General features: G+C 37.8%; 1 protein-coding gene across 1 annotated transcript in view; it reads right to left on the bottom strand.

Moving 5' to 3' along the window:
• Positions 1 to 7,386: 7,386 nt before the first annotated feature.
• Mterf1 (mitochondrial transcription termination factor 1) overlaps positions 7,387 to 22,202 on the bottom strand; it is a 214,990-nt gene continuing 200,174 nt past the window's right edge. The window contains exons 3-6 of the transcript XR_010045431.1: positions 20,512 to 20,554; positions 18,837 to 18,930; positions 15,478 to 15,557; positions 7,387 to 13,634 (exon numbers count right to left, since the gene is read on the bottom strand). The gene's annotated coding sequence lies outside the window, so the exon portion shown is untranslated. The remainder of the gene's footprint in view (positions 13,635 to 15,477; positions 15,558 to 18,836; positions 18,931 to 20,511; positions 20,555 to 22,202) is intronic.

Genomic DNA, 22,202 nt, shown 5'->3' with positions numbered 1-22,202 from the left:
AGATGGCCATCTGAATGCCAAGGAGAGAAGCCTCAGAAGTGCCAACCCCTTGATATCAGATTCTAGCTTCCAGGACAAGGCAATACATTTCTGTTGTTTAACCTCTCCATTTTGTGGTACTTAGTCATAGACCCCCTAACAAACTAGTACATTTCCTTTCACGTTCCTCCTCCAACATTCTAAAGAGATGTCATCCACTGCCATCGTTGGGAATATGTTTGATTTCTTCACATTTATCTTCAGCCCAACTGCTCAAATGGATCAGTTCAGAGGCTCAGTGAGACAAGCATTATTATTTAGCTAAAGGAACCAGAAGCATGATTCTTGAGGCATGAAGGCTTGGAAGTGTAATTCTTCCACAAATTGCACAAAAGTCTTTGACACTGAGGAAGTGAAGAACTTACCTACATGAGGAAGTGAAGAACTTACCTATGAAAGTGTCCTGGTTTTATCTTGACTCTAAGATTTTTACAAAGATCAATATCTTGTTGAATAGGAGGACTACAGAAAGTGAAGTATAGCTAGTTTCTAAAAAACCTATACAATGGATAAATGGCAACTCATTCGAAAAATTCTCAAACCTCTGTCACTGACCCATTCATTTCTGAACAGGTTAAGTCTTAGTTTTAAACTTTCAGTTTCAAGATTCCTTGCACACAAAGACTGATTCTTTTTTATAGACTGTCTCAATTAAAATCAGTTGCAAAACTAGAACTCAGTTCTCAAATAAATTAGGGTCAAACTGTTCCACATCGTCCCTCTTTCCCTTTTTCTTATTTTGTGAGGTGCAAAAGTTTTTCCTTGGAAAAAATCACCATTAAATACATATTAATGTAGTTCACTAACAATAATGATCTGTCTAATGTATTCTTTTACTTTGCACTGAAATTTCCCACAAATAAGGGGTAAGATCGTCCTAATTCCCAACTCATGATACCTGTTCCAATTCGATCCAAATCTTCCATTTAGAATACTCTTGTTCTATCATCAATCACAAGTCATGTGGATAGGGTGTATGCTTGAAATGATATGTTGGAAATGATACATTACATATGTGATCTTCGTCTCAAAAACATATAAGCCCAGATTAATGAGAAAAGTATGAGAGAAACTCCGAATCCCTGTGGAAAGGTATTTGACTACCTGATCAGTACTAAGATTAGTAAGGTCATCACAGGAAAACAGGTTCAGGAAACTAAAACAGCCCAAAGAAGCCTAAAGGTAATATGGTGAGGAACCTGGAGCAAGAAAGAACATTAGGTAAAAACTAAGGAGATCTCAAAAGAGCAGAGCTTTACTTCTGCAAGTTATCAGTGTCAGTTTATTAGGTGAGATAAGGACACCATACTCCTGTAAGGAATTACTAATAGGGAAAGCTGAGTACAGGGCACGTGGGTTTTCTCTGTACCACCTTCACAATTTTTCTATAAATCTAAAACTATTTCATAATAAATGTTATTTTTAAAAACACATTCCCATTTAACTCTTCCCAAAAGCCACAGTTGTCTATAACTAGCCTCCAATCCATCACTGTACAGATTTCTCCAAAATCCTATCCTGTGGCTCCCACTTCTTCAGATTCCCTTTCCCAGTGTGACTTCAGTACATATTTCATGTAAGCACTTTATCTTTCAGTAATAAAGGCTTCAGTTAACTCTGTCATCATGTGAAGGTTGCTGCTCCATTTTCTTCTTTAAAACAAAGGCTTTGGTGGAGGATTCAGGTCATCATCTTTTTTCCTGCACAGGTTCTGCACATGACTTGTTGTTTTCTCCTTGGGGATACCTACAACTTTAACTCTGCGGTAGCTTTCTAAGAGTATAAGCCCCAAGTTTTTATTAAACAAAGCCCTTTGGAGCCAAAGATCGGCTGCTAGAGTAGTAAAGAAATGCCAAGAGGCCCCACAGTAAGTCAGAGTGTGGGAAATCAATATGAGGAGAGTTGATGTGCTTGTTTTCAGCCTTTAGCATGGAGCTCTGCAACACTGAAAGCACCCCAGTGCCTACCACCTCAGACTCAACGTCTCTAAAGAGGTCATTCTTTTACTCTTAAATCTTTTGGGATTTGAGTTATTTTTGTTGCTTTTATTTAGTTGTTTTTTAATTGAAAAGCAGTGTGTGTTACAGCAAAAGCCTATTGCCCTTGATATTTAACTCACACTAAAATTGCCTGGTATTCAGAGACAAGCAGATCTTAATCTTCATTTATTATTCAATAAGAAGGATACAAGTTGCCTGGAGTTGGTTTTCAGACCCAAACACAAAAAAAGGCCCACATGTCTGAGTAGGGATAATTCCATTCTTCCCAATGTGATTACGGAGCAAGTAGCAGGCAGCAGATCAATGCACCATCATCCCCCTCAACACCAAGCTTTAAGAAAGTCTTTGTCCCTGCTCACAAAGCAGGGAGAGATGGCCCTGTCTAGCAAGTATTTACTGAAGAGAAACTTTTTTTAACTTTGAAGATAATTGATTAGGAAAGTATATGAATGTTAAAGGTTGAGGGAAGGGTATGAAATGCCAATAGTATGTGCCCAGAACAAAAGCAAAGCTGGTGTACTAAAGCTAATGGCCTGCTAGTCTTTCAGGAAAGAAGACTTGTACAGCCAGGAGGCCAGGTGGAATCCCTGGAAACCCTCTAAGAAGAAAAGAAGGTCCCCTAACAGAATACTGAGTTATTTATATACAGTATTGAGGATACTCATTTAACGACCAAGTTTTGTTCCTGCAGCTAGGTTGCTAAATGAACTCTACACTGTGAGGAATTGTATGTAATATACACATTATGATATTCATGACAAAGGAAACTCCAACTTGAAGACTTGTATAACTCTTACATACAATACTATAATGTATAACGGAACATAAAAGTACAATACTATACTGTTTGACACAACCAGCAAAACTACTGTTCTATAGAAGAAGCCACCATAAGACTACACTGCCCCTCATGTTCCTGGGTCGTAAGTCTAAAAGTGGGTCATAAATCCAAACAACACACCTCGGTTGTAAGTCCAAATAGTGGTTAAACATATAGGTTGGTAAAAAAGGAAAGCCTGAATTCCATTGACTTTTCTGGTAGTGGTTTCAATTTATATCAAACAATCATCCATTCCTATCAAATTCACAAACATGTAACTGCATCACAAAACTATATCAGGATACAATAATTTTAGGCTCTGAATATTATTTAAGTGCTGATGATGTGCCAGACCCTATGATAAGAACTCCCACTTACTGGTTCAGTCAAGAACTAGATATCACTATTATTATCTCCATTTTATGGCCACATATACAGTTCCCAGGGGAATGGAGACAATAAGTAATTCCCTTGGGTCTTACTACTAGGAAGCTGGGACTGAATTGACTTTTCGATGCAAAGTGACTGTGCCCTTACTCATCCCCTAATTTACCCAGCGCATGAGCCCATCCAGCACCTCCCAATAGCTATTAAGAGCACTGCCCCTCAAGTTTCCCACTGGACAGCTGCCACGACAGATTTTGTACTGAAAGAAAACAAGCAAAAAATAGGAATACCTAAGTACCCCATAATTGTTGGGCATTGCCATCTCCAAATAATTGCAAGAAATTCTGTAGGGTTTGGAGCCATAATTTTAGAACACAATGTGATTTATAACAAATTAAAAAAAAATTCTTCCCCTGACAAAAAGTTTAGAACCATTAGATCAGTGATCTTCAAATTTTAGCATACTTTAGAGTTACCAGGAGAGTTTTATAGAACACAGACTGCTTGTCCTACTGAGAGGTTTTGTTTCCATACTTAGAATTTGTGTTTCTAACAAGTTCTAAATGTGACTGCTTCTGGTCCAGAACAGACTTGGAGAACTATTGCATTATACTATCTGATTAGCATAAAAATAGTTTTTCAAGTAGACCCAATATGGCAAGTCTGAGTAAATTCCCCAGATCAAAAGATTCCAAACAACTGGGTCCAGGCTGGCTTCACGGGCGTGAGACCAGTCCATTAATCCAGGGCCCCATGCTTAGAAAGATCCCCCAGTTGGGGTTTAATACTCTGTTGTCACTATCTTGAAATTCTTATAATTGTTTAAACTTTAAATTTGTATTTGGTAAGTGAAATTCAGTGGGACAATGAAACATGCTTGGGGGGGTCTCGAAGCCTTGATGTAGTTGTTTCTCCTGCCTCCTCTCCCCTTACCTGGGACACATTTCAAGTTTTCCACTTCTCCCAGTTCTTCACACCTTGGCCTCTCTGGCCTCACCTTCCCAAGCCTGTCCCAAGTTCTGCAAGTTGGAACAGAAGCTGGTAATATTGAGGGAGATTAAACTCACATTTGTTTGTCCTCTAGAAGGGCCAAGGCTTAGACTCAGGAAACGTCAAGGTTGGGTACCACCCAACGCATCTCTAAGGCTGTCCGGGTTGACAGCACCACAGTGCAGTCTGGAGGCAACTCAAAATTTAGGATTTGTCATTCAGAAATAGAGACATTAGTGGAAATTCAAAAATGGAAATGTTGATTATTATTCTTCTAAATAGTAAATGTTCAGAAACTTGGGTTATAGCCAGATCCTAAAGGAGGAGCAACTTTCATTGAAAAGTTTCTCTAAAATGAAAAGATCGTGCAGCCTTTCACAAATGAACTTTGAACAGAGCACTCCAAAGGACTTTTGCAGCAATTGAAATGATCACAAAGAAAGCATATATTTGAAAGATTTGAATGTTATTTCTAATAAGAACCTCACAGTAAGTCTATCTTCCCACCATAGCCAATTCACCTGCAGGTGTGTTTATAGATTTATCTTTGTGCTTTGAAGAATATTCTATACTGTGTTTCCAAACAAATGAAGTCCACAGAAATCACCTGGACACTGCTAAAATATAGACTCTGGTTCAGTGGATCTGGGATACAATCCAGGAATTCGCATTTACAATAAGCTTTTAGGTCATGGTGATTCTTGCCATCAAAATATGAACTTTGGATCAGCAGCACCAGCAATCCCTAGGATTTGTTAGACATACAAAAATCTCCTGCCCCACCCAGATCTACAAAAAGGAATCTACATTTAAACAAGAGCTCTGAGAAATTCAAAACCACATTAAAGTGTGAGAAGAATTGCCTATGCCTCAATCCTATTTTTCTTCATTTCCTCTGCTTTCCAAAACCACAATATGGAAATCTTTTCCCAGACCCTTGCTGACAATCCCAAATCAACACTGTTTTATACTGTCTCCCAACTCCCAGCTGAGTCCCCAGGTAGCAGAACTCCTGGCTATCTGTAGACTCATTGGTAGCTTCAATTTCCATAAATTATTGGTAAGACCAACACTCATATTATATAGAGGCTAGTGAATCTGGGAAAGGAGCTTCTCTAAAGAAACATAAGGTGCACTGGAGGAGGAACAAAATTTTTCTAATTCATCAGGTCATTTCTGGAGCAAGTGCAAATTATTCATAGGCTTCTTCAACAGAAGATCTGTTCAATTTCTGTAATTTGTATTGAGTGGAGTGTATTCATTCTATTTACTTTGAGGAGAAGTGAAGCAGAGTGGCTAAGAACACAGAATTGCTCCAGAGACAAATTTCCTGGATTCATATTATACTTATTCCTCCTATGGGCTGTGTGACCTTGGACACGTTACTGAACCTCCCTGTACCTGCATTTCCTCTTTAAACCATGTGTGATGCTGGACGTGGTTATGCATACCTGTAACCCCATATACTCGGGAGGTTGAGGCAGGAGGATTATTCTGAGTTCAAGGGCAGCCTGTGCTACATAGCGAGATACTGCTCAAAATATAAAATAAAATAGGTATAATAACAGAGCTTATACAAGGTTTTATGGTATTAAAGTCAGAAAGTGTTAACACAGATATCTCGCATACAGTAAGCTCTGCAAAGATGCCTCAATGTGAACTGGAAAATACAGCTGATTTTTAAATTTTCCTTAGCCTGCATCCGCTGTATTTTGACTAGTGACACAATTTGCATTTCATGAGGAAGACATTCAATGTCAAGTGTCAGGGGCATCTCCACAGTTACTGCAGCAATTAATGCATCTGCAAGAAGCTTTAAAGTGGAACCTACAGCTTGGTCCCCACAACCCTGAGGGTAAGATCCCAAGTCCATCTCACCCACTTACTAAAGGAGAAAATTTCAAAATGAACCTCCTAACTCCTCTATATGCAGAAAATCTCACCAGTTTAAAAATTAGTTTGTTCTATTTCATTATTTTCTGAATGATTACATATTTCTCAAAAGCTGCTAGAGTAATCTGTAAGACCAACCTGACAATTGGGCTCGTAACAATTAAGCCTCAGTAAATGGTTTAGGTTCAGTGCCATAAAGTAGATGCACATATCTTGCCTTTCCACTTCCTTGAAAACCTAAGGAGAAAATTCATGTAACAAAAACCTTCAGATTTCAACAACCCCTTCTTCACCCAGATACTGGAGATAGCATCGAAAATATTGCAAGATGTCTGCCACACTTACAGGCTTTTCAGATGCTGCCCGACAGTAGCCAGATTTCCTTGCACTCCATCAATTATTTCTTTGTTTTGCCTGGATGGTGCTTGTAAACTCCTCAAGGTGCACTCCTGGGCAGTTACGTGCATTTGAGATTTTCTCTTCTGATCCCTATTTAGCTGTCTCAGGACCAGGACTGATTTGCTGGCAAGGAAAACTGCTGAAAATTTCATGACATTTAGATTTTTACAAAGCAAATGGTAGTGGTTCGATAGGTTTGCTTACCTTGGATTAAAACCTATTAGTGTTCCAGCACTTTCCTCTCTATGAGATTCATTTCTGACTTGCTTGTGGTGACTTGCAGAGTGCTTCATTACAGCTCAGGGGCACAACTGATGGCACACAAGCCATTAAAAATGAGTTTGCAAGAGTACAAAAAAGAAACCTTTGTAGAAGAGGGCCAATTTGTTTCGAAGGCAATGCACTATAAGAGCATTCACAAAACAGCAAGCATTATCTCAGATTCAAGCTATGCCACTTTCTCTCCTATTTTTAAATACCAAACAGAGAACTGGGAGTCCTTTCTTTGTGACAGCAGCTTTGGCTCCTGCCCTTACTTTCTGCCATTATAGCTCCAGTTAATCTGTGTGAATGGCCCTGTGTTTTAGGGAGAGATCTGAGGTTTTCCCCCTTCGTATAAAATATCCATATATTTGTATTTGACTGTGATTCTTAGAATAGTAATCTTATTCTATGCTTTGGTTTCTTTATATTCAAAATATTTCTAATTCCAGAATCTCATACATGGTTGGAAAGGATGAAGCAATCTGGATTATTATATTTTTTGTAAATTACAATGAGTACTCAGTAGAGCATGTATTATTTTGTTGTTATTAAGACAAGTACAATTACTATTTGCCACCTCAATATTTCCCCCACTGGTTTTCATAATTGATTTCAATTTAAATTTTTTAATTAACCCACTTATTAGTTATACATTCAACCATGCTGCAAACTCCAAGATAAATATCTCTGGATAACAATTTCTTAATCTCAATAATATCAACATCTTATGTCCAAAAAATTCATTCACAGTGGGGACTGTCCTGTACACTATAAGATTTTTCATAAAATGCTCAATCTCCACCTATTATATGCCAGCACCCTTTTCTCCAGTTCAGTTGTAATGACCAAGAATGTCTCAAGACCTTGCCAAATATCTGTAAGGGATAAAAAATCACCCAGTAAAGAATCACTGCTTTGGTGTTTTTAATGATATCATCTTTGATTGCATTAGAAACCAGTAGGTGCAGTCTAAGACCACATCACAGATAGTAATTAGGTACAGTCTAAGACCACATCACAGACTGAAGTCAAGAATTGAAACTTCTGAAAAGAAGGCAGAGTATTGAACATCACAGAAACAACTCCTCCAAGATTTATTGTCCAGACATTGAAACATGTAACATGAGGAAAAGAAGAAGGATGGAAGTGGATCCCTAGGACTCAGCAAGGTTGTGAAGTGAGAATTGAAGCCCACAGGGAGAGCAAAGAGAGAAACCTCAACGCAGAAAAAGGAGGTAGCAAGAGGAACTTTCTCCCTGAGCCCTGACTTGCTGCATTGGAGGGACAGTTGGAACATGCAGACTGCTGATGACTAATGGAGAGCCCAGCGGCGTCTACAGAGAATCAGTGGAACCAGTGGGGCCATCAGTTCCAGTACCAGTGGAATAGAGCTGTGGATGCAGTACGCTGCAGTGGCTGGTGAATTATTCAGGATCAGATGCTCCGAGGAAAGCGCAATTGACCAGTAGGCATCTTGGAGAGGGGCCATCGAGCTTGGAATTCAGAGTAGCTGCTGACTGGCTCCATCTAGCAACTCCTAGCATCAGGGTGAGGCAGAACCAAGTTCAAATCAGCAGGAGATCAAGGAGCTGAGTTCAAACCAGAAGGAGGCAGATGGGCTTTTGCAGGCTGAACAAATCAGGTTCCAGCCTCACAGCTAGAACCCAGCCTGAACTTCAGTAGAACTAAAGCTGTAAACTGGCTGGGATTATCCACAATAAATCTACAGCTGGTTTACTGAGATTAAACAACAAGATCTGGGTTCTTTCTACCCACTTTATCAGTGACAGCAGAGACAGAGCTAAAGTGGACTTCTTTCTTCTTCTTCTTCTTCTTCTTCTTCTTCTTCTTCTTCTTCTTCTTCTTCTTCTTCTTTTTCTTCTTCTTTTCTTCTTCTTCTTCTTCCTCCTTCACTTCCTCCTCCTTTTTCTTTTCCTCTTCCTTGTCTTCTTCTTCTTCCTCCTCTTCTTCTTTTGGTGAGGGAAAGTTCTTTTCATTGTTCATTTTTGTTGTTTCATGACTAAGAACATTGTTTCTAGTATTTCAGTTGCTCTGTTTAGTTTTTCTGTTCTGTTCTGGTATTTATTTCTTCCTTCTCTCTTTCTCTCCTGTCTTCTTCACCAATACCCTAAAGTTTGTGTAATCTTCCTTTGTGCTCTAATGTAGCTTCTAATCTCTTCCTCTTCTCCTATTTCTCTATTTTCTCCCAAGCCCCTTTTAAATTTTCTTCCCTGAGGGTGAAATCACTATATTCAGGGCATATTTACTATGTACAATTTCTAGTTTGTTTTGGGTTTTGGTGTGTAATCACGAATCTAGTTTGTACAGTGAAAGCAGTAAACTAATACTTACCAAAGTTGTCATATTCTAGGCTGTGTATGTGATATTGGTATTGCCGATTGTACTACTTTCACCAAGGTGACTTAATTGTTCATCCTGGTGTGCCAAGACTGAGATTTCCTAGAGGTCATAAACAATACTATAGGCCAGTGCCATAGAACCAGGGACTAGGCCAAATAGGCAACAATCTCACATCCCCCCCAAAATTGAAGAGGTAGGATCTTGCAAAAGAATAAAAACCAAAAAGTCAGTTACACCTGGAGGATACCTCTGAAAAGTAGTCACTTCCTAAGGGTTCTTGATACTAGCAATAAAGCTGCCTGCTATAATGAATTTATGAGCATCAACTCAGGAGTCAAATTAAATTTTTAAAAAAGAAAAAGAAAATAAGAAGGCATACAAGCAAGATGCATCTCCAGCCTTCCAATTCAGCAAAGGCAAACACAAAGGGCAGTGAGGTAGAATAACTTGAAGCCACCAATCTGGATTCTCTGAAGTGGTAACAGTATAAATAACAAAGCAGGTGAATGAGACTCTAGAAAAAAATTAGTGGTACACCATTGTTAGCCCAGGAGTAGGGTTGGAGGAGGTTTGCTGTTAGTTCAAGGCCAACATGGAGTAGGTAGTAAGTACAAGGCCAATCTGAACTACAAGCAAGCCCTTGTCTCAAAAAAAATCAAATCAGAAATAATTTATCACAAGACTACAGAGATGGTGATCAAAATGAAGGACATGGTTAGTGACTCTAGAGTATATACAGATAAAAAGTAGAGGAGTGTATAAAAATCATGGAACCATGAATGTCTACCATAGGAAAGAAATGGAATCCATAAAACAGACTCAAACAGAGATCCAGCAGATTAAAAATTCCATTGAAAGTATACACACCAGAAAGACCTAATGTGAGGATAAAATATCAGATCTAAAAGACAAGATTACATTACAATTATGAAAAAAAAGATTTCTGTAAAACAGCAAGATACCATGAAAAAATCAATGCAACAGCTGCTTGATGATGCAAAGAAGAATAAGATGTTTGTTTAGTTTCCATGATAAAGCAGGAGGGACCATAAACATCATTTAAAAAAAAAAAACTGTTCACAGAATAATTGCAGAAAACTTCCGTAGCAAGGAAAAAAGAATTTGACATACAGATTTTAAAAGTATATGCAACTCCAATTAGCATGATAAAAAAACACTATACCAAAGCATACAATAGTCAAGAATCTGGAAATTCCACACAAGAACAGAATATTAAAAGCTTTTGATCCAGGGATGGTGACACATGCCTCTAATCTCAGCACTCTTATCTCAGCCTCCTGAAGGACATTTTAGAAAGAAATAATAAGTATTACAACTCCCTGAACTCCAACAGAATGAAGCCACGAGGCAAGCATACAACTAAACAGAGGGAGAAAATAAAGAGAAACAAGGACAGGAAAATAGCATGACAAGAATAAGTCAATACGTATCAGTTATAACCATCAGTGTAAATGGTCTCAAAAGGTACAGTCAGGTAGAGTAGCTGAAGAAGATCATCCAACAGTATGCTCATACATGAAACACATTTAATACAAAAAAGCTAAACTGAAAGTTTAAAGATGGAAAACAATACTCCATGCATCTGAAACCCAGAAAAAAGCAGAAATGGCTATTCTACTTGCAGAAAACATGTAATTCAAGCCAAAACTGATTAGGAGATATAAAGAAGGTCACTACATTCTTGTAAAGGGAATAATACAAGAGGAAGAGATAACAATCATAAATATATGTGCATCAAATACCATATCACACAACTATATAAAATATTAATAGACATGAAAAGTCAAATAATCACTAATACAATTATAATGGGGCATCTTCAGTACCTCACTGTCACAAACAGGTAACTAGACAAAAAATCAACAAAGAAATATAAGAACTGAACCAAACCTTTGAATAAATGGACTTAGTAGAAGTCTATAGAATGTTCTACCACCCAACATCAGAATATATATTTTTCTCAGCTGCACATAGGATTTTATCCAAAACAGCTCATAGAGTATGTTTAAGTAAATGCAAAACAATTGAATGTATCACAAAGGTATCAGACTATAGTGCAATGAAAATGAAAATCAATGGCAAAGGAAACCACAAGAACTTCATAAGTACATGGAAATTAAATAACATCCTCCTCAACAACTGATAGGTCACAGACGAAATTAAAGAAATTAAATAACTACAATTAAACAATAATTCCAGTGCTACACATCAGGACTTACAGACACAATAAAAGCAGTCATCTAAGGAAAATTTATAGTGGTTAATTCCCATAGCAGAAAAACAGAGTAAGCTCAAATAAACAATCTAATGTGAACCTCAACCATCTAAAAAAAAGAAGAGCAAGTCAAGACCGAAGTTTATACAAGAAAGGAAATTACAAAGGCCAAAGCATAAATTAATGTAATGGAGACTAAGAAAACAGTACAAAGAATTAATGAAGCTAAGAGTTGGTTCTTTGAAATATTAAATAAAGTTGACAAACCGTTAGCCAACCTTATCAAAAAAATAAACAAAAGACTCAAATCCTTGCAATTTGGAATGAAAAGGATTAAATCACTACAGATCTTGCAAAAATCCAGACCATCCACACCTACTTCAAGAACCTATAATGTGGTTAAATAGAAAAATGGACAGATTCCTAGATACATATGAGTTACCAAACCTGAATCAAAAAGATAAAGAATTCTAAATAACTTAACATCAGTCAATGAAATTAAAGATAATATTAAAAACCTACTAAGAAAGAAAGGCCCAGGGGGCTGGAGGTTTAGCTCACCGGCATAAGCGCCTGCCTTGCAAGCAGGCAGTCATGAGTTCAATCCCCGGTACCGATAAAAAAAGGAAAAAGACCAAAAAAAAAAAAAAAAAAACGAAAGAAAGCCCAGGTCCTGATGGATTCACCGCTTAACTCTACAAATAATTTCAAGAAGACCTAATGCTGCTACTTCTCAAACTCTTTAATAAAATTGAAAGGAAAATTATACTCGCAAATTCATTCCTGAAAGTAGGCATTACCCTGATACCAAAACTAGAGAAGGATCTGATCCTAGAGGGGTACAGGAAAATGAAGTGATTCATAATGTTAAATGTATTTATTTTTAAAAATCCAAAGAAACAGTCTTTAAATGAAAGCATGAAAATTCAACATATATTCCTAGAAAAACACTGAAAATAGTCACTTTATGTAGCAGCCTCAGAGATTTCAATAGCTCATTTATCTCTATGTCATTTATTTGATGATCTCAACTATCCCCCATATCAGTCAATATTTTACTAGAGAGAAATAGATATAACACAAGATATGTAAATGTATAAGAAATTACAAGATCAGCTTATAATAGTTGCCCACAGAATCGGACAAGAAAGCACCAGAGGGTTCTACACACTGAAGACCTAAGGTTTCAGTCCAAAGTCTGGAGCTCACTGCAGTGTTCTATTCAAGTCCATATCAGGATTCTACACTTCCATTAGCTTTCAATGAGTCTATGCCAGAAAGCTGAAGAGTTTTCCAAAGAAGGCCAAAGGATCCACAGTGGAAGCTGAAAAATCTGCCCTAGAAGGCTGAAGAGTCTATGACAGATGCCAAAGAATATGCCCTGGAATCCAGGAGACAACGACCAAGCTCAAGGCAAAGACAGGAGCTCTAGTGAAGAACAGAAGCTTAGTCAGTCTGTCCTTATTTTCGTTTTGAACCATCCAAATGATGAGCCACCCCAGGATAACTCTTCTACATTCTACAGTATAGAATTGCCAAGCTGGTTTAGTTCTCAAGCTGACACAATCAACCAACCATCACACCCTCAACCAGTCAAGGACCAAGCAACAGAAAATTCATCACAAGAGACATCACAAAGTCAACAAACTAAAGTTCATGGGGTTTACAGTTAGACCCACAGTTGAGCCTACTTACTCTGCCCTCATGTATATTTTTATCAGCAATAGATAGAAAATATTTTCCCACCTACACATAATTATGGCATCAGTAAAGGTAGAAGGAGGAGTCTCTGAAGGAATGCTTGAAGCATCAGGCAATTGCTGGCTCACACAGGATGTTCGTGATCATGGTCTCGGTTTTACCTTCAGAGGTTGATATCCAGAAAAGCTTTTTCTTGTAGCAGATGAGACCGTAAAAATATAGGTCACTGGAATCTAGAGGAGTCAGTGCAAGCCGAACAGATGAACTGAGTTCCTCCAGTTTAGCAAGCATTGTGTACCTTTCTGCTGGTCTCCATGAGTCTTCATGCTCTTCTACGCCTGCTGCATTCAGAATTCATCTTCAGTTTTCCCTGCTGTTTGGTGGTCTTCCTTGGAACCTCACAAGAAAACGTGTGCCCCTGTAGCCAGGTACAGTCACCTGGGTCCTTCCAGTCACATCACCAAGAAGCTGAATGAAGGCTTGAGACTGCAGGCCTGAGCCAACACGACTCAGTGACTGGGATAGCATGAGAGAGGAGGAGAACCTAGAGGAGGGGAGAAACCCAAAAGTGTATCTGAGAATGGAAAGGGCAAAGGAATTAAGAGAGGAACATTGCACAAACTGCAAACAAGACTCAGATATGCTCACCATTAAATTGAGGAAATGCGGCCTAGACTTATTAGACCACATGATTATTGTGTGGATAAGTAATTGGATAGTAAGTTTCCTTCTTGGTTTAATGTCAGGAAGCTACACAGAAAAACTAAGAAATCATGAGATCTAAGATAATACATATTACTGTTCTTTGGAAAAATCCATAATTTTCACCATTCCTGGAAACCAAGTCATAAAACAGATTGCGTTTACCACTATAGAAGTGAAATAATTGGTGGTTGCATTCCTAACCAAATATTCAGCATCAAGAACACCATAAATATGAGTCACAACATGACTTAACCATCAACTGTAACACTGTTTAAAATACATCCTGATGCTTCAAGCCTAAGGAAAAAATAGGTTGAAATGTACTGTTACTCTAAACAAGAAATCTCTATAGTCAAAAGCAACAGTATAGAAAAGGTCAGTATATCAGTGGTGTGTACAGCACCATGCTTGGTGCTGGAAAAAATCAAAAGATGATTCTTACTCTCAAAGAGTCACCAGTCCTTGAGGGAACTGGTTCAGGAGACAGATATTTACAATACAATACAGGAAATGTTTAATACCAGAAGAGGGATTGCAATAACTGCCAGCATTTATTCGTTGATCACCATATCTCTTGGTACTGTTTGAATTTCTTTACCAGAATGAACTCAATTAATACACAAGTAAGCTTGTAACATAAGTACTAGCAGTAGTTTGTTTTTACAGATAAAAAAAACTGCAAACAGAATAAAAGTCAAAGCTAAGCCCATACTGTCTTGATTCTAGAGCCCACATTGCAAACCCTCTTATGCTGCTTCTTGGAAGGGAAGAATTGTAAGAGTGAGCTACCGACACATTATATTTGGCTGGTGGAGAATTCAACAAGCCTCTCTATACTTCTTGAATTTTTAAAGAGTTGGGAGAGGGTGTTTCCAGTGCAAGAAACAGCACAAAGTCTTGGAAATGGGAAACAGTAAAACATGTGAAAGTCCACAACACAAAATTCCTTTATCGATCTTTATTCAAGGAATGAAAACTACTTAAGAGTCCCTCACATCTATCTCTCTTGTACTCTCCACATTGGTTATTGGCATCTTACCTGCACAGGCCTAAGGGAGGATACAGAGTGTGACCCAAGACTCCTTCACCCCATCCACCCACCATTACCACTACACACGTCCCAAGTCCTTTCCCCCTCCTGCACCTTCCCAAGGACATCTATGGCCACTGTTTAAGCTCGTGTGACTCCCAACAAAGTGACCCCATCTTAGGTCTCCAAACACTCCAAATCAATACTAGAGTATCTTTTCTTTCACAATACAGAGGATTAAACCCAGAAATTCACATGCTAGAAAAGTGCTCTAACACTGAGCTAATACTCCTCCCGCAAAACATTCCTGGGTATTCTAGATGGAAGTCTATGGTAAAGGCTACACCAGAATTATACATCAAAAATTATGAAAACATACATGTACATTAACTACACTTACTTACAATCTTTATTTTACCAGCTGCCCAGCATAAAACAGCTATTATCCCATTTAATCAATTCTAAAATGCATAATTATTCATATCTACATATTCATCAAACTGGCATACCATTGATCAAGTAGAAATTGTGATGCAATTTTAAGAAAACCTTTAAAATCAAAGCAGTAGCAGCATACAGGCTGGCAAAGGCAGATGAGCAACAGCCTGCCAGTGCCAGCAGTGTGAACATGCTGTGGGTGTGCGGGGCTTACCTGTCAACAAGAACCACAGACCTCGTGTACACACTCATGTCAGAAGGCAAGTGGCAGTGCTGCGGCTTACATGGTAGCTCCTGAGGGACGCATTGATAGATGATTAGCAAATAGTACATTAGAAGCTTAATCTAAAGTCAGCATTGTGTCCACTATATTTCACAGTACCAAATTCACCAAATCTGCATCCTCTTGTTCTCTTTGTACCATGGTTAAATATTTCATTTGCCTTCACTCATGTGACTGTCACAGTCACGGCTGCTGTCACCATCACTGTCACAAGCCAATGCAGATAGGTTGCCCAGGGCTTCCTTTTGTTCTGGGTCCATTGCAAAGTCATTCATAGCTCTCTGGGTAAGATTCTCACAAACAGGCAAGCTAAAGGCACTTGCTAGCTTCATCTTTCTAAAATGCTCTCCCATCTATTGCATAAACTCAAGTTTGTTATTGACACATTAAAAAATCCACTTGTGAGGTAGCCCTACCTACCTTACCAGCACATCTTCTAACATCTCCCCTCATACCCTACATTCTACCTACAGTGATCTACCTGTTCTCTGAAAGAAAAAAGAAAAACTGGCGCTCTACAGAGGGCTCTACCCCAAAACCTCATTCCCACTCAGACCCCAACTCTCAACCCTTAATTGTGCTCTGAAAATTCGTGTTCAAACAATTCAGCCTGCATTCTTCCTCTGGAAGTCTTCAATAATCACCCAAAGCAGGTTTTCACGTAGCATGATATTTGAGCCTCTATCTCAGGCATGGCCAAATCATATCATAATTATTTCCACATGCCTCATTACTCACAAGACTATAAACTCCTTACAGGCAGGGACTTTGAGACCCATTCTTACCTCAATTTCCCAGTGTTACACTCCATGTTTGATGAGTGAGTGAGTGATTTATTGGAATCCTAGAATCCTGGGGTCATGGACATACACTTAGCTGCAGCTTCTGATATACCCTCCTCTTTAATGGGAGGACTATTACTTTCTTCTCTGAGTCTGTTATAAAATTAAGATACTAAAATTTTCATATATTGCTGTCATTAATACTACTATTTTTGTGTTTTCATTTTTTTACAGCTTCAAGTTAGAGAAACTGGTTTAAAATGACTAAAAAGTGATTAGTCCAGACTAAAGAATTTGTGTTTATGCATTTAACTTAAATCAAAAGTATGTTGAACCCTTAAAGGAAATTTACAACTCAAGTTACCATAAAAGTAACAGTCAGATACTGTAACTATAATGTAAATTTACAGATTGATTTTTTAAATTCTATATCTTTGCCATTTTAGTTTTGTATTTCCAGTGATTTTCCTATAGCATGTATTGACCTCCAGTAAAATTTGCCAAATGAAAGCATTAAAACAATAACAACCTCTCATCATTATAATTTTGCAAAAGAAATATTTGTAATAACAGCCTCAAATAATGGATATTTCCATTCCACTGTTCTCAATTAATGTATATTTCTTACGCAAGGATAAACTACTTTTTAGGAAAAAATACAGGCTGGATTCATCTCCCAGAAAACTCTCAGTGCTAAAGCAATATGGCTTCCCACAAGTTCAATGCAATGATCACTGGGATTGAACCAACTCAATTTAAAACCAACTCACAAGCTCTGTAGTGCCAACCATCCCCTGCCACTGAGCACTGCTTGGGCTTCATACCTCCATGAACTTAAGACTCAGGAGAGATTTCAAACAGCAATTATTCTTTAAAAGGTATGTACATGTTGCTTGGGTCACCTCTTTTTTCTCTTTATTCAAATTATTCTCGAGAGTTAATTGACATCTTCTTGGTTATTACTGGACACTTGCACATTTTTTTGTTCTTATTATACCATTTTGGGGTTGTGGTTCCCCTTCCCATAACAAGAATTTTGTCTATCTTAGTTTTGCTTCCTCAATGCTAGCAAACTGTCAGCCCTTAATCTGACTGCTACACAGACCTAATCCCTCATGGCAGAGAACACAGCTTACTAAATTAATGGGAAGAACAGAGTACAGTGAAGAATTCTGCAGAAGAATCTCAACAATCAAATGGCAGTCATATTTGAAGCATAAACTCTCAAGTCTTATTTTTGGCAAATGTAAACAAATTCAGTTTCTAAATCTCTCCCTTTTCCACGGATGTCCCAAACCAAAGGAATAAAACTAGATACCAGAGGTTCCTAACGGAGCTATTACCATACACTCTGCAAACAGTATGCACAAAATCTCACCAGTCACAGCACCAGCTGGACATTTGTTGGTGGGGGGGGAATAAGGAAAAAGAAAACTATGTCTTATAAAAATAAATAGGTCAAATTATTGGCAGAAAAGCTAGTGTCACAGTTTCAGAGACTAGAACATTAACCCTCAGTATTTTTCTTTGGAAGCAGTGGGCAAGAGAACAGGAGATGGGATAGAAATGAGCTAGTAGATTTATCTAAAGCTTAGTGGGTTCACCTGAAATAAGCTATCTTGTCCTTTCCTGCCAGTTTCTTGAAGACACTCATCTCAGCCAGAGATTGTCTTCCTTAGCAATCCTCTATGTTACTTTCTCAAACCACAAACCAAGAAACAAGAAGGGCGTGCAAGTTACACATCATCTCTCTTTTCTTTCTGACTTTACATTTTGTTTACTATAATGAAGCAATATATTTATCTTCCACTGAAGTCCTATAATTATATTGTATCTGAAATATTGCAGGCTCACCATGCATTTTGAAGTTCCCACCATGTATTATAGTGCAGAATGTCTGGTACTACTCTAGGAACTGAGCTACGTGAAGAGGAAAAGAAAGGTCATTTCTTTTTTTTTTTAATTTTATTTTGAAGGTATACAACAGAACAAGTCAGAATAAAGCCAACCAAGTTTGTATAGTGAAATTGGTACAGAACTTCACAGCAGGTTACCGGGATAACAGTAACAGATATCACAGTATATTTTGTTATCTTTATAATAGTTGTTCTTTCAAACACGTATATCAAAATGAGATGAAAGGTAGAACACTACAGAACTTATCAAAACAGAATATTGCATATAGCAGTACCATTAATCAGAAAAGAGCAAAACAGTAATAAAAATATTTGCCTTCAAAGCAATGGCAGAAGGAAGTCCCCCTTATTTGCTATGGTCAACCTCTCAGGAGATGCTCAGATTTCTGGTTCCCATTTGCTAATGGGGGGGGGGGATAGGGGAAGTGGGATATTTGACTCTAGGCCACGTAGGTTCATTATTGCTTAGCAGGGAGGCACGATGGTCATTTGGTTTCACAGCGTCCTCAGTTCCAAGATGGCACGGATCTCAGGAGCTGCTGCTGGTTCTCCCCCTGGAAGGGCTGCAGTCAGCCAGACCACCACCACTTACCAGGAAGGGGAGGTGCTTGCTTGGCTTCCCAGAGTCCTAAGTTCCAACATGGCATGGATCTCAGGAGATACTGCTGGTTCTCCCCCTGGAAGGGCTGCAATCAGAAAGGTCATTTCTAATCTCATAGGGTTTATAACCTAGTAGGACAGACAAATAATGACCAAGGAAACAAATATGGACATAAAATTCCAGAAAATAATAAAATCTGTGATAACAGTACAGTGACAAAAAGGAGTAAGCAATCACTGAAAAAACAAACTAGAGAAATCTCTCAAATATGGTGGTCAGGAATGACATTTTTGAGGAGGTTTCCATGCTGAGAAAAACAATAATTCCTCCCCACCCAACTTGACTTACGAACAGGCTTTTGTAAATCAAAGAGTTTTCTTCAATCACAGTTTTCTTCAGGAAAGGGTTTATGACAAAACAAAATGACTTATACATGAAAGACGTTCTATAAATGGCCATTACCTAATTAATTGTCCTCCCATATTTGCTTAGAATATTTAGAATTAACTAGAAAAATCACTGGGTTGCTCCAATGATCCTCTGACAATTGCAAAAGAAACTTACCCTTCATCAAAGATGTACCCAAAGTAATAGAGACCACCTGAAAATGTGTTTTACTTTCTTTCACCCTAACTGCTCTTCACCCACTGGGATATTATCTGCTGACATCCAACATCTGCTGTTCATTTTCGAACATTAAACCCTGTGGTGTGTCCTTTGGGTGATCAAGCTCCTTCTAAAGTTCTCTATAAAATATTCAAGAAGATTTGGGCTCTCCTATTTTTCCACTGACATTTTTATCCCTCCTTTGATTTCAGCTTGATTTTCTTTTGCTTTGCCTCCCTTCCCACTACTTTACTCCTTTCTTCAGGTGGGGATTTTCATTCTTCTCTGTGCAGGCCACATTCGCTTAAACTTAAAACCCTCAGAATGCAAACAAGTTATATTTTTTAGGGAAAAGTTCATGTACTAGCATTATTTTATTAGAAAATAAAATTTTTTAAAAGGTCAAAGCTATTTTCCTGGGAAAGACATGTTTTTCCTACTCAGAATCTATCAAAATTTATATTTCCAAGACCTTTCATAAACTCCTAGGTGTTAGGAACCCCTCCCTCATCACTGTTCTTTGAAGTTACAAGTTAAAACCAAGAATAATAAAAGTAATCACATTTATATTTATACTTGTTAGTACCATTCATTCCAAAGCGTAAAAGCAACCTTCAAAACAGATTAAACTCTACAATCACTTTTTTGTTCACAAATAAATATTATGATGAATAAGTAGCAGTAAGGGTATGATAATCTGCCAGACACTTATTAAATGTTGTACTAAAGCTAAAATGTCTTCAAGAGCTATTTTCCCCTTCTTTCCAATAGTCCACCTCCCTCAGCTTCCAATTTGCAATGAAGTAACTATTTTTGACATGAAAGGCCTCTCCAAATAATCTCACTGACAATGCAATGAAATTGTTAGTCAGTGTGTTAGTCATGTGAAAGCTACAACAGTATGGTTTCATTGGGAAGTACTGTATAATTTTCTTGATTCTCAACTTTCCAGATGTTATGGAAGTTTTCTTTATTCACCAAGACAAGCAACTGGGATATATAAATGGCTTTGAAATTGGCAGGTAATTTCAAAACAGTTTGCAAGAATCAAATTATTTACCTGAGTCTTTCTCCAAGCTCACAGGTTCATGTCTTCTGAAGCTCTGAAAATTTCAAAAGCAATACTTTCTATGAGCAAAGTGTTCAAAAGTGAACTTGTTTACTTCCACTACCTTTTTTTATCCTGTAAGGTATGTAAGGCATATGATAGCAGTCATCCTAAATATTAAAAATCCCAGGTCATGTGCTATCTAATGAATGTCCCCAGAACATCCTGAAGTCTTCCACTTTCTCTACAATATAAATATTGGGCCAACAAAAGTTCCATAGTTGGGAGTCTGATGGGTTGAAAAGCCAAGTCCCACCCCATCTGAGATGCATGCACAGTTCTCAGATGAAGAAATACAAGTGGCAAATAAATACATGAAAAAAATGTTCATCATCATTACTCATTAGAGACTGCAAATTAAAACCACACTGAAATTCTGTCTCACTCCAGAAAGAATGGCCAGGATCAAGAAAACTACCAACAACAAATGCTGGGGAGGCTGCAGGGAAAAGGGAACTCTCCTGCACTGTTGGTGGGAGCATAGACTGGTGCAACCACTGTGCAGGTCAGTCTGGAGATTTCTCAAAAAGCTGGGATTGGAAGTCCCATTTGTTCCTGATATTCCACTTCTAGGCATATTCCTAGAAGAACTGAAAACTACACCATCATCATCATAGAACCATACCATACCATCACAGAAAATCATACCACAGTGATATATGTGCACCCATGTTTATAGCAGCACAATTTGTAATATCCAGATCCTGGAAACAACCTAAGAGTCCATCAACTGAGGAATGGATAAAAAAGTTGTGGTATTTTTATACAATGGAATACTACTCAGCTATAAATAATGATCACATTGAGATATTTATAAATAAATGGATGAAGCTTGAGACCATACTTATAAGTGAAATAAATCAAACTCACATGTATAAATACCATATAGTCTCCCTAGTGTAAGAAATGGTAAGAATACATAAAAGTATGTGGTAATCATGATTCCCCATTATATTGCTGTGAAGCCTTATGATGTTTTCATTCATTAGTTGGAATGGTTTTATCCTAGTTTGTTTGATTTTATTATCTGTGATAGTATAAACAGTTATTTAAAAGAAAACATTAGAATAGCCAGTGCTGATTTAGTATCATCTTACTCTGAAGTCCCACTATGCTTTTGTTTTTCTGTTGCCTTTGGTTCTAGCCTGTTATATCTTATTGGATGTTATTATGTGTGAGAGTATAAACATTTTCTATGGAAAATGAGATAATATAGTAGCCATTGTTCGTTCTCTACTATTTGGTTCTGAAAGCCCTGTAATGCTTTCATTCTCTTGAATGGTTTTATACTGTTTTGTTATGTTTGATACTATCGTATTATATGAAGCTATGCTCAACTATTTCAAAGAAAGAGACACTATGGTAGTTACTGTTAATTATGGGTTGTCTTGTGGTAAAATGCTATGTTACTTGCATTATTCCGATCTGATCTGCTTTGTTATGTCCTCTTTTGTCTTAATCTCTTTAAAATAAAAACAAAACAAAACAAAAAAGCCAAGACCCACTCACATTTCCAGTTCTATTCATTTTAATCTCCATAATTTTATGTGGGCCAAGTCTCCTTATGAGGCCTAAGGTTCAGGAGGAAATAGAATAACAGAAGTTTTGATTCCATGAATAGAAGAAATAATTTCTTCTCCTGC

The sequence above is a fragment of the Cavia porcellus genome, unplaced genomic scaffold (genome assembly GCF_034190915.1).
Source record: "Cavia porcellus strain 051 isolate PalLab524CR breed Dunkin Hartley unplaced genomic scaffold, mCavPor4.1 scaffold_2, whole genome shotgun sequence".
Classification (NCBI taxonomy): domain Eukaryota; kingdom Metazoa; phylum Chordata; class Mammalia; order Rodentia; family Caviidae; genus Cavia; species Cavia porcellus.
The sequence above is the reverse complement of the archived record's forward strand: the minus strand, read 5'-3'. Positions and strand labels throughout refer to the sequence as shown.